Here is a 13,924-nt window from a genome sequence, read left to right as displayed (position 1 = left end):
TTTGACGAGGCGGAGCTGTCTAGGCCCTGAACAAACAGCTTCTCTCCCGGGAGAGAGGAGAAGGGTTTCGGAGAATGTGTGCATGAGACAGGCTTCATGTGCAGTGCAGTGATGCATCCCGCAAACACATTTCTCCTCCTCTGCTTGGGCTGTCACAGCCCCGGCCCCTCTGCACACGCCATTTATCTTTCGATGTCCAAGTTGCAGTGGACTCGTTCAGGACGTCTGAAAAGGCAGGCCAGGCTTTTGGGTGGTGGTGGGGCGGGGGGGTGCCTGCTTCGTTTCGGAAATGCCTGCTCTCATTTCTCATCATCACTTTGGGATATTGTTTGTCTTCTTTGTTCCTCCCCCTACCCTGGCTTATTCCTTGGCAGTGCGCCTCTGGCTCGGTGGGAGCCCTGACGCATCCTCCCAGGCTGCTGCTTGTCAAAACCCAGTGAGAGGCACCTTATCAGTTCCCTGGCAGGCGAGGGGTAGCAGCACTGCGTGCGCGCGCTGAATCACTGATAGACACCACTCTCCGAATCAGCATGCACCTTTAATAAAGAGCACCGCCTCGCTATTTGCTATGATAGGGCTGGTCGTGATAAAAGCATCTCTTTCCGATTGGCTTTAGAAATGGCAGATGGAGAGCTGGGTGGGGATGGGGCGGGGGTGTCACTCAACAGAGGAGATGTGCCTTTTTATAAAAGCCGACTTGATCTCCACCAAAGCTTCCAGGGGTCCAGCTCAGGACAGGTTTGATTGTTCTTCTGCTCTGAGAGAATGGATGATCAACACACATCCCAGATGCAGCTAAGGTGGTTCTGCCTTCCAGGCACCAGCATCCCGACCAGCCTCTGAGCTTCTTGAGGGCAGGGCCTTCATTGTGTTTTTCTGGTTCCACAACCCCAGGCATCGGTGTCTGTGGAGGCCCTTGGGCTTGTGTCTCAGCCCTGGCTTCACCCCTTATGAGCTGTGTGAACTTGGGCAAATTGCTAAGCCTCTCTCAAACCCCTTCCACCATCTGTTGCAGGGGTCAGGGGCAGAGATGTTTTCTGGAGATGCTGCTGCCAGGCTGAGTCTTAAGGGAGGAGGGGTCAGGGCTGTCTGAAGGCCTATTGGTGGGCAAGTGAGAGAGACCTACGTGGCTGTGGTGAGAAGGTCTGGGAACTTGCAGTGTAGTTCAAGGTCAGACAGCAGCAGGGATCCGGGACCCTGGAGTCCTAGTGACTGGGTGGGGAAATCGAGGGGGTCGGAGATAGAGCTGTGAGAACAGCAGGGCCTGTTACCTGGGGGGAAGCGGGGGAGTTGGGATGGGACTCTATGAGGCCAAGAATTCAAACCCTTACCTCATACTTGCTCCACTAAAAAATGTCTTCTCCTCCCTTCCCTGTTCTGAAGCAGACTCCTAAGTGGGTGCCATAGAGGAGAGGGCAGGGATGGGAGGACTGCCTTGGGCCCGGACACCTGCTGGGCACGGCTACCTCCTCTGCTGGGGTTCCGCCTCCCCTAGCATCACTCCAGCAGTCCTGCCATGTCTCTGGGGGAGCTAGCTGGAGCCCCATGTATGCTTCTCAGAGGTTTTTTTCCTCTCTCTCACTTCAAACTGCCTTTCCCGGTACTCCCCTGAGACCCCACATCCTCCTCCTTCCTGCTTTGCCATCTGCACGCAGGATCCGGTCCCTCTGCTCACCTGCTCGTGGTGTTTTCCTGAGAAGCACTTCCTACTTCCACCCCCACAACGAATTTAACAGATTCCTCCAGATCACCAACAGACCATTTTGAAAAACAGATTTAATTAATATCTTGGCTAGCTAGAGTGCCTGTAATTGTAGACATATATAATAAAGTTATAAAATTAATATTTTGTACCATGTATAGTTGTAGATGGGATAAATACTGCCATGATGGTTTTTTCCTTCTGGGCTCTCCCACGAAACATCCTATTTGTCTAATCTTCCTCACCCCCTGCCTGTTGTATTACTTGCAATTAACCATGTAAGTAGAATCTTCTTATGCAAACCAACAAAACTGATAAATAATAGAGAACATCTTCTCTCCGCTCTGGCAATGGTCTAGTGGGCCTTAATGAGATTTGAACACAACGCGGGGATGCTGATATCCGTCAGGCTTGTTATAGTGGGAGTCTCCCCATATTGGATTTCCCTGGGCTACTGCCGTTCCCTTGCATTAGATATTGCCTCCCTGTGAAGGTCTGGAAGGCACCGGCTGGTTTGGGACAATCCTGGCATGCCTCAACTATCTCTGGAATTTCCATGTTCTAGGACCTAAAGGGCCACTCAGGAAGTGGAGTGTTTCTGAGTAGGTTACCATGAGGCGTGGGTGAGTGCACGAGGAAGGAGCTCCCATCTCCAGGGATCTGCCAGGCCATCCATTGGTGGCCAATGCACGCTGAGTATTTTGAGTGGCTGATGTGCCATGGAGATGCTCATGGAGGGGGGTGTCCCCATGGTCTGGATGGTAGAAGTGGTTGGAATGGTTTTCTGAATAAATCATAAACGCAAATCCTGTTATGTCACTTAACATGCTAATGATTCCCCCCCCCCCACAGACTCCTTGTCACCATGTCCAAGTGCTAAAACCAAAAAGTCAGGGCAAACTGGGCAGAGATGACCCCCTTATGACCATGACCTAGGCCCTCCCACCCCTCTGCAGTCCCAAGTCCTACCCCCATCTTGAGCAATGCGCTCTAGTGGTTCTCAATGGGTTGTCATGGGTCCCTGCTGTTTCTTTTTTAAAAATGGAAGTAGGAGTTCCCGTCGTGGCGCAGTGGAAGCAAATCTGACTAGGAACCATGAGCTTGCAGGTTCGATCTCTGGCCTTGCTCAGTGGGTTAAGGATCTGGGTTGCTGTGAGCTGTGGTGTAGGTTGCAGACATGGCTCAGATCTGGCGTTGCTATGGCTGTGGCGTAGGGCAGCAGCTACAACTCTGATTTGACCCCTAGCCTGGAAATCTCCATAGGCTGAGGGAGTGGCCCAAGAAATGGCAAAAAGACAAAAAAATAAAAAATAAATAAATAAAATAAAATAAAAATGGAAGTAGAGTTAATTTACAATATCCTATTAGCTTCAGGTGTACAACATGGTCACTCAGTAGTTTTATAGTGTGTACCCCATTTCCCCTGCTGGTTCTTGCCTCTTTGCCTCACCCCTGCTCCCTCAGCTGCCTGGCTCTCTTGTCTTTGTCTAACTGGTTATCCTCACACTTAAGGCTCAGGTTTAAGGCTGTCATGAGGCATCCCTTCATCTGGGGGGTCTGTGGGAGCCGCCCCCAGCAACATCGATCTGAGCAGAGTCTGTGACCTGCACCAGAGCCCATGGCAATGCCAGATCCTTAACCCACTGAGCGAGGTCAGGGATCGAACCTGAGTCCTCATAGATCCTAGTCAGGTTCGTTAACCACTGAGCCACAATGAAAACACCACACATTTTCCCTTTGGTAACCCTAAATTTGGTTTCTAAATCTTTGAGTATTTCTGTTTTGCAAGTTCTTTCATATCATTTTTTCTTAGACCCCTGCAGCAGTTTTACTGATACACATCACTGTATAAGTTTAAGGTGTATGGCTAAATGGTTTGACTTACATACATAATGAAATGATTATCATAATAAGTTTAGTTAGCATCCATCATCTCATACAGAAACAATAAAAAGAAAAAACAAATCTAGAGGAAAAAAATTTTTTCTTATGATGAGAACTCTTAGGATTTACTCGCTAATAACTTTCCTAGATACATACAGTAGCATTAACTAGAGGCATCAGATAGTAAATGACATCCCTAATACTTATTTCTCCTTTTTTTTTTTTTGCCTTTTTTTTTGAGGGGGGGCCACACCCATGGCATGTGGAAGTTCCCAGGCTAGGGGTTGAATTGGAGCTGCAGCTGCTGGCCATGGCGACAGCCACGGCAACACCAAATCGGAGCCAAATCTGTGACCTATACCTCAGCTCGCAGCAATGCCAGATCCTTAACCCAGTGAGCGAGGCCAGGGATAAAACCCTCATCCTCATGGATACTGGTTGGGCTCATTACCACTGAGCCACAACGGGAACTCCTTATCTTATAACTGGAAGGTTGCACCTTTTGACCACTTTCCTCTGTCTCCCTACTCCCTGCTTCTGGTAATCACACATTTGACCTCCAAAGTGATATTCTTGACAAAGATACCTACCCAAAAGGTGAAGGGCCAAGATGAGAGACATGGGACATCCAGGATGGTGACCAGGACGTAGAACTTAGGAGGTTTCTTTTAGAGAGGCCCTGCCTGGGCGTCTGAGGGCAGAGGGGAGCTGTGAAGGTGCCAGTCAGGACCTGGTGGTGTCGAGGCTGGGATGGGCAGTGTCCTGAGCCAGCCTGCTGGGTGGTGGCCGGGACTGGTCCACAGGCTGCTTGGTGGCCCATCTGACCAGACCCCTGATGGGCAGGCTGCAGGCAGAACAAGTTCCCTGGGTTTCCAAGAGGGCCGCCTTGCGCCCTGGAATCTGTGTGCAGGAGGAATATTTCAGGAAGGCAGCTGGGAAAGGCAGTGCCTTTTTAATCTGAGCTGAATAGAGCCTGAGGGGGTGAGGGCAGGGCATCCCTGGGAATGGAATAATGTGCTTGTGACACCCGGTTCCCACATACAATGGGACGGCTTCGGTGATAGAATTCTTTCCCTCTTGGCCCATCCTGAATGAGAGCCTGGAATCATTGCCTGTGACTTTTGACCGGCGGCAGTTGTGCCAGCCTTGATGAATTAGAGCCAGTGGGGAGACTTCGCAGTGCCTGCCGTCCACGGAGTGGCTCACTCCAGTGAGAGGCTGTCTGTGCTTCCATAACTAACTTCATTTCAGCTCACCAACAGCCCTGTGGCCCGTAATTATCTCTGCACTTTACAGGAGAGGAAACTGGCCCAAAGGAGTCCCGGAACTTCAAAGCACTTAGCATAATGCCATCCCCTGACTATAGTAGCTAAACTTTAGGTTAGGTTTGCTGTGCAAAACCTTGTTCTAAGTGCTTTAATAGGTACAACAGTTTTAATCCTTTCAGGCAACCCTGATAGAGGTTCTATCATTAGATCCTCATTTTGCAGGTGAGGAAACTGGAGCAGAGAGGTTAAGGAGCTTTCCCAAAATCATACCGCTAGTAAGTGACAGAGCCAAAACTTAAAAGCCAAAAATTTTATTGAAGTATAGTTGATTTACAATATTGTGTTAGTTTCAGGTGTATAGCAGAGTGATTCGGCTTCATATATATGTATATGATATATATGTATACATAATATATGTATGTGTGTGTGTATTCTTTTAAAGATTCTTTTCCATTATAGGTCATTACAAGGTATTGAATATAGTTCCCTGTCCTATACAGTAGGTCCTGGTTGATTATGTTTTATATACAGAAGTGTGTGTACGTTAATCCCAAATTCCTTATTTCTCCTCCCCGCTTCCCTTTCAGTAAGCATAAGTTTGCTTTTTAGGTCTGTGAGTCTATTTCTGTAAATAAGTTCACTTGTATCATTTTTTAAGATTCTACATATAAGTGTTATCATGTGATATTTGTGTTTCTCTTCAGAGCCAAAACTCAAACCTAGGTCGTCTGACTCCAACCTTTCAGGGCTTAAGTATTTACGATACCACCTCATATACAGAGAGCCCTCAAAACTGTTCGCTCCTGTTCCTCTTATTACTCTCAAAGGCACACAGCTTGTAAGGGCAGAACTAGGATGGAACACAGGCTGCCTGACTCTAAGATATCTGCACTGGACCACTATCTAGGCTGAAGGAGGACTTTGTGGATGTTTCTGGTTAACTGAGAGTTATTGGGAAAACCCAGTTGCCTTCAACCCAGTGACAGATGCTGCTAGGGTCACTAGTATCTCCTTTCTCTTCTTCCTGGGTACACAGGCTTGCTGCATGTCCCTGCTTCCTTTGCAGTGAGGTGTTGACCACATCAACAAATTATGGCCAACAGAATATAAACAGAAGGGATGTACGCCACTTCTGCCCTTGACCTGAACCCCCTCCCCCCACCAAATAATCCTCCCTCCATGATCCCAGAGGACCTAAAGGAGGGTCACTGATAGAAGGAGCCTGGGTACCTGAATGACTACATGGAGCAAAGCCCCTCCCCTGCCCCGACCTCATACTGGACTATGATGCAAGCAAGAGGCCATCTTTATTGGGTTAAGTCACTCAGATATTGACATTGTTATAGTTTTCAGCTCCCTCCACTTCCAAAAATATAGAACCTTTAAAAAAAGTCCTTGAGGAGTTCCCATCGTGGCTCAGTGGAAGCAAATCCGACTGGGAACCATGAGCTTGTGGGTTCGATCTCTGGCCTCACTCACTGGGTTAAGGATCTGCCATTGCTGTAAGCTGTGGTGTAGGTCGCAGACATGGCTCAGATCCCATGTTGCTGTGGCTCTGGTGTAGGCCAGCAGCTGTAGCTCCGATTAGACTCCTAGCTTGGGAACCTCCATTAAAACAAACAAACAAAAAAAAGCCCTTTAGAAGTGCCTGAGGCCACTTCTCTGCCATGGTTAAACAGAGGCCAAGAGAACGAGGTTTGGAAACAGTATGGCTTTAGAGTCAGACCCAGCTGTGTTCTGGTCCCAGTCACCACTCAGTAACCTTGTTCTTCAACCTCACTGGGCTGCAGAGGCCTTCTCTGTGTGATTAAGGCCCTACCACCCTGGGTTGTTGTGAGAAGTTAGAGGTAATACAGCTAAAGGCCCTAGCATAGCCCCTGCTGCATACCTGCTCAATAAGTGTTAAAAGTTTTTTCCTTTTAGTGAGGGAGCAGTTTTCCACTGTGTATTAAAACCTAAGATGTTTGCAGGCCTGTTAACCCAGCAGTTCCACTTCCAGGAATTTATTCTAAGAAAATAATCTTGAAGGTTCAAAGTTGTAGCTATTAAACTGTTTACCCTAGTATTGCATTTGAGTGAAAAATTGGCAGCAAGCTAAATTTTCAGCAATAGAAAATTGGTGAAATAAACCGTGGTGTGTCTATTCAGCTGAAAACCATTCAGCCATTAAAGATATGTAATAGAGGAGTTCCTGACGTGGCTAAGTGGTTAACGAATCCAACTAGGAACCATGAGGTTGCGGGTTCAATCCCTGGCCTTGCTCAGTGGGTTAAGGATGCGGTGTTGCCATGAACTGTGGTGTAGGTTGCAGACGCGGCTCGGATCCTGTGTTGCTGTGGCTGTGGTGTAGGTCAGCAGCTACAGCTCCAATTTGACCCCTAGCCTGGGAATGTCCATATGCCGTGGGAGTGGCCCAAGAAATGGCAAAAAGACCAAAAAAAAAAAAAAAAAAAAAGATATGTAATACAAGGCCATGCAAAAGACATGAAAAAACATTCACAGCAAAAAAATAGAGAAAGCAGTTTGTAAAGTGGTATGTATTCCAAGAGCCAGTTTTAAAAATACAAATAAAAGCATATATATGCAGAAGACATACATATATATACACACACACAGAGAAGAAAAAGACTAAAAGGATATATCCTGAAATATTAAAATGTTTATCTCTGCGGAGTGGAGTTTGTGGGTTTCTTCTTTTCTTTGCTTATCTGTGTTTCCTAGATTTTCTATCTTAAATTGGCCTTATACACAGGTAAAGAGAAAAAAATTAAGTTATATAAACTCTTTTCTGGCTTTGCCTGCATTAGCCGTGACATTGAACATCCCTCATCACCTTCTGTGGATGTTGACTTGGACAGTGTGAGAGGTAAGGACAAACATGAGCTGACACACAGTATCTGTGGCAATAGCTAGTACAGCATTGTGTGGCTGTCATTTGTGGTTTAGTTGTGTGCTGGTTGTTGGCTGTTTAATATTATGGGTATTATTTGTATGGACACACGAGCACATGGACGTCTCCACTCCATCCTTCCCTGCAAAAGCGCTGCTGTGGATGTGACACCTGTCCTTGACACTTTGCAGGTGCTTCGTGCATAAGAGCATCCCTGGACAGACGGAGGACCACAAGATGAAAACTGATAAGTCCCAGCCTTCATATCATAAGGCACCTGCCAGGAAGCACTTGGAGGAGCAGCCCTCTCTGGGCTGGTACACTCACCATAGGCTTTCTTATCCCCGGAGCCAGGGACCTCATGGGTGTGAATGAGTTTGTTTCAGGTTTGTAAAAAAAAAGAAAAAACATGCTTTTGCAAGAATCAGTGAACCATAGACCAGGAGAGTGTATTCACGATGTCTCCCTCTGACAAAGGACTCCCATCCAGAATGGATAAAGATTTCCTATGAATTGACAATAAAGAGGCAGCTCAATTAAAAAAACGGGCAAAAGATTTGAACAAGAACTTCATAAAAGAAGATCTAGGAATGGCTAATAAGCCCATAAAAAGGAGTTCTGCATCATTAATCATAAGGAACATGCAATTTAAAGCCACAATGAAATACCATTTCGTACTTATTAGATTGGCTGAAATTAAAAAAGTGATGACTCTCAAAGTTGGTCAGGATATGGAGCAACTGGGCTCTCAGTTCCTTGCTATTATGGGATCGGTTTAAATTCTATTTATATAAAATTGTGTTCAAAATGTTTTATGTGACAAAATAGTTGCTGGGTAAATATGTATATTCCTTTCTGCACTTATCCAAAAATTATGCATTTAGGTTTTGTGATGGATAAAACAAAGTTCAGGCCGTCGAGGAGCATGTAGCCTATTTTTGAAATGAAGCTTTGTTAGGTCAGTCACCACATAGTTAATGTTATTTACCATATTTTCTTGATTCTCAGACCCATGTATTACCTTACAGCCAATTCAAAATAAATCTGACAACCGCAAAAAATGTGTTTTTGCACCAAAAATAAGGGTCTGGAGGTGCCTTTTTTTGTGTCATTTTTTTTTTCACACTTGGGTCTGGCTTCAACAGGAAAGAGGTAATTTTTATCTTCTCACCTTTTGTCTCTGCATTCAAGTTTTTTGAAAAGAAATGCATGGGGATACATGGTGTAAATCATGATCTCGTTCCATTTGTTGAAACTTTTTTTCTCAATGTCTTTTAAATATAGCTTCATTGCAATCTCTCAGTATGAGAGAATTAATATAAATTAATAATAGAATAATAGAAATAATAATTTCTAACAATAGAAAATAATAGAATAATAGAAAACTAAAGCCTGGGCACTTTCCCAAGATCAAAAAGATAAGGTGTCATAGGAACACAATCCCACCCAGTCCCCTAACTTCAAACCCAGAGCTCTTTTCATTATAAGACAGTATCAGGTTCTCGCTCCAGAGCCACTCCATCCATGTATTTGCATGGTGCCTGGTTCAACGCTGGGAACAAAAAATATTTGATGAATGAACTTAACTTTTGCCTTGTTTTCATGCCTTTGGGCCGGTAAACAAAGCCACACTGCCTGACCCAGGACCAGAAACCTGCACCTTGCCCCCTCTCCCCAATATCCTTTTTCATACAATTGCAATTTTTTTCAAAAAAATAACACTTTTTGGAGTTCCCACTGTGGCTCCGTGGGTTAAGGATCCAGTGTTGCTGCAAGCGGCCTCAAAGATCTGGTGTTGAAGTGGCTGTGGCGTAGGCTGACAGTTAGGACTCTGATTCAACCCCTAGCCTGGGAATTGCTCTGAAAAAAAAAAAAAGCACCAAAAAGAAAATTACTTAATTAAAAAAAATAATGTGACTGTCTCAGCCTTTCATTTACTGGGTACCCATACAGACAAACACAAATGCATGCACATGCACACATATTGGCAGGCCCTTTCTGGGGAGCAAAAGACTGGTTCATCAGTTCATGTTGCTAGTTTAAAATCTTCCTTATCCTGTTGGATGTGTTTTAAGCATTTACGATCCAGGTCAGCCAGGTGCTCTGGGATGTGGTGTCTGAAGGAGGAGCAGCAGCCATGGGGAAAGTGCTGGCTGAGTGTCCCAGAGTTTTCCGGGGCTAAGATCTGAGGATGAGTTAGAGCATCAGACTGCATGACGAAAGGGAGGTGATCAGGGTAGGAGGCATTTCAAGGAGAAAGGCCTGGGGACCAGGTGGCATGGAGTTTCATATACTGCCCATGGCTGAGGCGGGAATGTGGACTGGGAGCTAGGATGCAAAGAGAAGCTTCCGAACCCCGCAGACCTTTCCAAACTCCAGGGCACACTTTCTGTCTCTCCTCATTTTTGCCAGCCATGTGGGACAGAACGGGATTTTCTTCCCCTCATGAAGAGACAGGGAGGGGTTGGAGAGTCAGTGGGTGTTGAGTGACTCTTTGAGGTCCCGGGGCTCCGGCGGTCCAGGAAAGGGGTTGGCTCTGGGGGTCTTGCCCTAGAGAGTCCTGGAGATTGTGAATAAAGGCCAGGAGGCTTCCTAATGTCAGTGAGGGTGGTTGAAACTGGTTTTAGAGAAACAGCTCTGGAGAAGTCATTCGTTTCCTTTAAATCTTGCTCTTTGCTGTAATTTGACTTAAATAGACTTCTTTAATATTCAAGCTTCATTTAAGAGCTCCTTCCTTAAGAAAAAAAAGCTCCGTAGAGAGGAAGAACCTCTTATGCCTGGCTCCCTTTGATGGACCCTGGGCAGTAGGCACCTGCCAGTGTCCTTGTGCCTGTCCACCAGCACAGGACATGACCAGCACTCATGGCATCGGCTGGGGGCTTATCAGAAATGCAGAATCCCAGGTCCCTTCCCACACCTGCTGAATCAGAATCTGCATTTCGACAAGATCCTCAGGTGACTCAAATGCCCAGGATAGGCATGTAAAAAATAAATAAATGACCACAATGGAAGGTATTGTCTTTTTAGGGCCACACCTGCGGCTTATAGAAGTTCCCAGGCTAGGGGTCGAATCGGGAGCTACAGCTGCCAGCCTACACCACAGCAACATGGGATCCAAGCTGCATCTGTGACCTACACCACAGCTCATGGCAATGCCAGATCCTTAGCCCACTGAGTGAGGCCAGGGATCGAACCCAAGTCCTCATGGATGACAGTCGGGTACATTAACCACTGAGCCATGACGGGAACTCCATCACCAGCTTTTTAAGGAAGTGAAACCTTGAAAACTCCAAGCCAGACATTTCTGATTTTGGCAAGGAAGAAAAAGGGGTTAAGGGTTTTAGAAACAATGTGTGCATCATGGTATGTTTTAGAATACTTTATAGAGCATTGGGTTATAAATCGCCTGTTGGAGTTTCTCAGGCTAATGGGACACACGTGACTCTCCTGGCAAGCACATCGCTTATCTCTGACAGACCTTGCGAGAGGCTGCCTTTCTGCAGCTGTTCCCCATCCTAGAAAAACCAGCCTCGCCGCCCATGTCCTGAGTCTGGCTTCCCCCAAGGTCAAGCCTCATTGGCGACGTTGAATATTTGTCTGCTGATTCTCTTGCCTCGTTCTGAAGATTTTAATTGCTAGGTATTAAAAACACCCATGTCATATATATTCCATCTGAAAATCTGCTTTTCTAAACTTCCTGTAATGTAATCCACACAGAAAGGTTGGACTGTAGATGGGAGGGGGTTTTGCTGCTGGGAGGAAGTCGGGGGGAGTGAGTGGTGGGAGTGAAATGTGAGTGCTTTGGGTGAACAGCTGCTTCCCTTGTGACTTACTATGAAATAGATGTTAGCAGTGTGGATATAGGGGCAAAATCAAATCTATGGGTTCTTATGATCCTGTCATTGCCCTAACATTCCAAAAGGCCATAGTTTGCTGAATACTGACTATGTGTCCTAGACTTTACGTCTATTATGTACATATTCCTGCAACAACTGCATAGGCAAGTGGCATTCTCCCCATGGACAGGTAAGGAAGCTGGGGTTCAGAAAGGTTAAATAAGATGATTGTATTAGGAAGATGTGGTATATATACACAATGGAATACTACTCAGCCATAAAAAAGAATGACATAATGCCATTTGCAGCAACGTGGATGAAACTAGAGAATCTCATCCTGAGTGAAATGAGTCAGAAAGACAAGGACAAATACCATATGATATCACTTATAACTGGAATCTAATATCCAGCACAAATGAACATCTCCACAGAAAAGAAAATCATGGACTTGGAGAATAGACTTGTGGCTGCCCAACGGGAGGGGGAGGGGGAGGGAGTGGGAGGGATCGGGAGCTTGGGGTTATCAGATACAACTTAGGATAGATTTACAAGGAGATCCTGCTGAGTGGCATTGAGAACTATGTCCAGACACTCATATTGCAATAGAACAAAGGGTGAGGGAAAAAAATGTATACATGTAAGAATAACTTGATCCTCATGCTGTACAGCAGGAAAAAATAAAAAAAATAAAAAAAGAAAGAAAGGTTAAATAGCTTATTTAAGACCATACCACTGGCCCTGAAACTAGAATTTGAACCCAGGTCCTTTTAACACCAGAGCTATGCTCTTTCTGCTCTGCCCACAGTTGTCCGCTATGAGGCAGACTCGTCCTCTGGCCTGACATTCAGGTTCCCTGCCATGAAACCCACCAGCCTCCTTCCTCAGCTGATGGAAGCAAATCTCCTAGACTTGTGCATCTGTGAACAAGAAGAGGGTGAGCAGTGACATGGCCTGCTCTTTGGTAGCAATCAATTCACCAGCTAGTCAACTCCACCAACACCGGGTAAATGGCTACTATGCACGAGGCAGGGCTGGAGGCCCCAGAGAGATACAGTGTGAAGACAGGGCCTTGAGTCTTAGGAAGCTGGGAAATACATGCATTCATCATTCACCTGCACATGTAAAGCTGCATATTGTGCTTTTATAGACTGTTTTGCATTTCAGAAAGGGCATATATCAACACATCAGGGCACAGAATATGCACTCACAATGCCTGAATTTGAAGCTTGTTCTGCTACCCACCAGAAGTGTGATGCTAAGCAGATCCTTTTTCCTCTCTGAGTCTCAGATTCCTCCTCTGTACCCTGAAGATTCAAGACAGCCATCTCAAAGAGCTGTTGCAAGGGTTAAATGCCAGAAGACATGGGAACTGGCCAAGGCAATGCCTGGCACCTGGTAGTTGCTTTAAAGACGTTGATAGAATTCTGAGTGTTTAATGCTTTCCTGTTTTCACAGCTTATTCTTTCCAAACCTCTCATCCATGCTTCTGTGGCATAAACAGTTTGGCCTAAGCCACTTGAACTTTCTTGAAAGCTGCCTGCCCAACCCACAGGCCAAAGATCCAAGCAGAGATGTTCTTACCTCACCTTTCAGCTGCAAACTGGTCAGACCAGAAAAGCTGTGGCCTAGGGTCACAGGTAGAATCCCTGCTCTCTATGCAATAACCCAGGCTGCTCTGTGACCTTGGCCATATGTGACATTTTTATCCTTTGGCCAGAGTTTCATAATCTGCACCATTTGTATAAACATTCCAGGAAATAATTGTTTGTACAGGCTTGTAAATTTGTAGGACAGTTTACATATGGAGCCTAATTCAATGATATCCTTCTGATGCCCAGGGCCCTCTCTGTGGTCATCCCTGTCTCTTGAGCTCAGCTCTGCAGGCCTGGGTGGGCCTATGGCTGTGATGACCCTGCTTTGGGGCCTCTTGACTCTTTTCCCAGCCCTTTCCCTCTATGGCCTTTCATAATGAATGGTCCTCCACCCACAATTTTCTGTCTCTCGAGTCTCCCCAAGCAAGAACTCATCATCCCCCTGCCTCAGCTTTTGGTTGTTGGCAGATAGTTCCTAGATCTGCCCTGAATGCCTCATCCTGCTCCCTGCCCACAAAATCATAAGCAGGATGAGGTCCAGCCTTCTGCAAACATTAATTGACCTGCTACTATGTGCTGGTCCTGAGGATGCAGGGTGAACACGATGGTTAAAGCCCCAGAGAGAAGCAACACACAAGTCATAAAACAAAGAAAGAAAAATCATAAAGTTTCAGTTAGGAAGGGGATGAAGCATCAAACCAAATGGTCAGGGAGAAATTGGGCTGATGAAATGTCTCATTGCTGAGAAGAAA

The 13,924-nt window shown here is 45.9% G+C and overlaps 1 protein-coding gene and 2 long non-coding RNA genes across 9 annotated transcripts in view; 2 read left to right on the top strand and 1 right to left on the bottom strand.

Moving 5' to 3' along the window:
* NAV2 (neuron navigator 2) overlaps positions 1-13,924 on the top strand; it is an 820,834-nt gene that overhangs the window by 38,176 nt on the left and 768,734 nt on the right. The window lies entirely within an intron of this gene.
* Positions 1-13,924, bottom strand: part of LOC146405339 (uncharacterized) — an 855,846-nt gene that overhangs the window by 313,390 nt on the left and 528,532 nt on the right. The gene's annotated exons all lie outside the window — the stretch shown is intronic.
* On the top strand, positions 2,292-9,111 carry LOC146405346 (uncharacterized). The gene is made up of 2 exons (XR_014837228.1): positions 2,292-3,848; positions 7,237-9,111. It is a non-coding gene; the product is annotated as an uncharacterized LOC146405346 (long non-coding RNA).

This window comes from Sus scrofa, chromosome 2, assembly GCF_054392235.1.
Source record: "Sus scrofa isolate SSC_HxYL_T2T_F1_AM1 chromosome 2, Sscrofa_HxYL_maternal_Yorkshire_Landrace_v2.0, whole genome shotgun sequence".
In the NCBI taxonomy this organism is placed as follows: domain Eukaryota; kingdom Metazoa; phylum Chordata; class Mammalia; order Artiodactyla; family Suidae; genus Sus; species Sus scrofa.
This window is presented reverse-complemented; position numbering and strand designations above follow the sequence as displayed.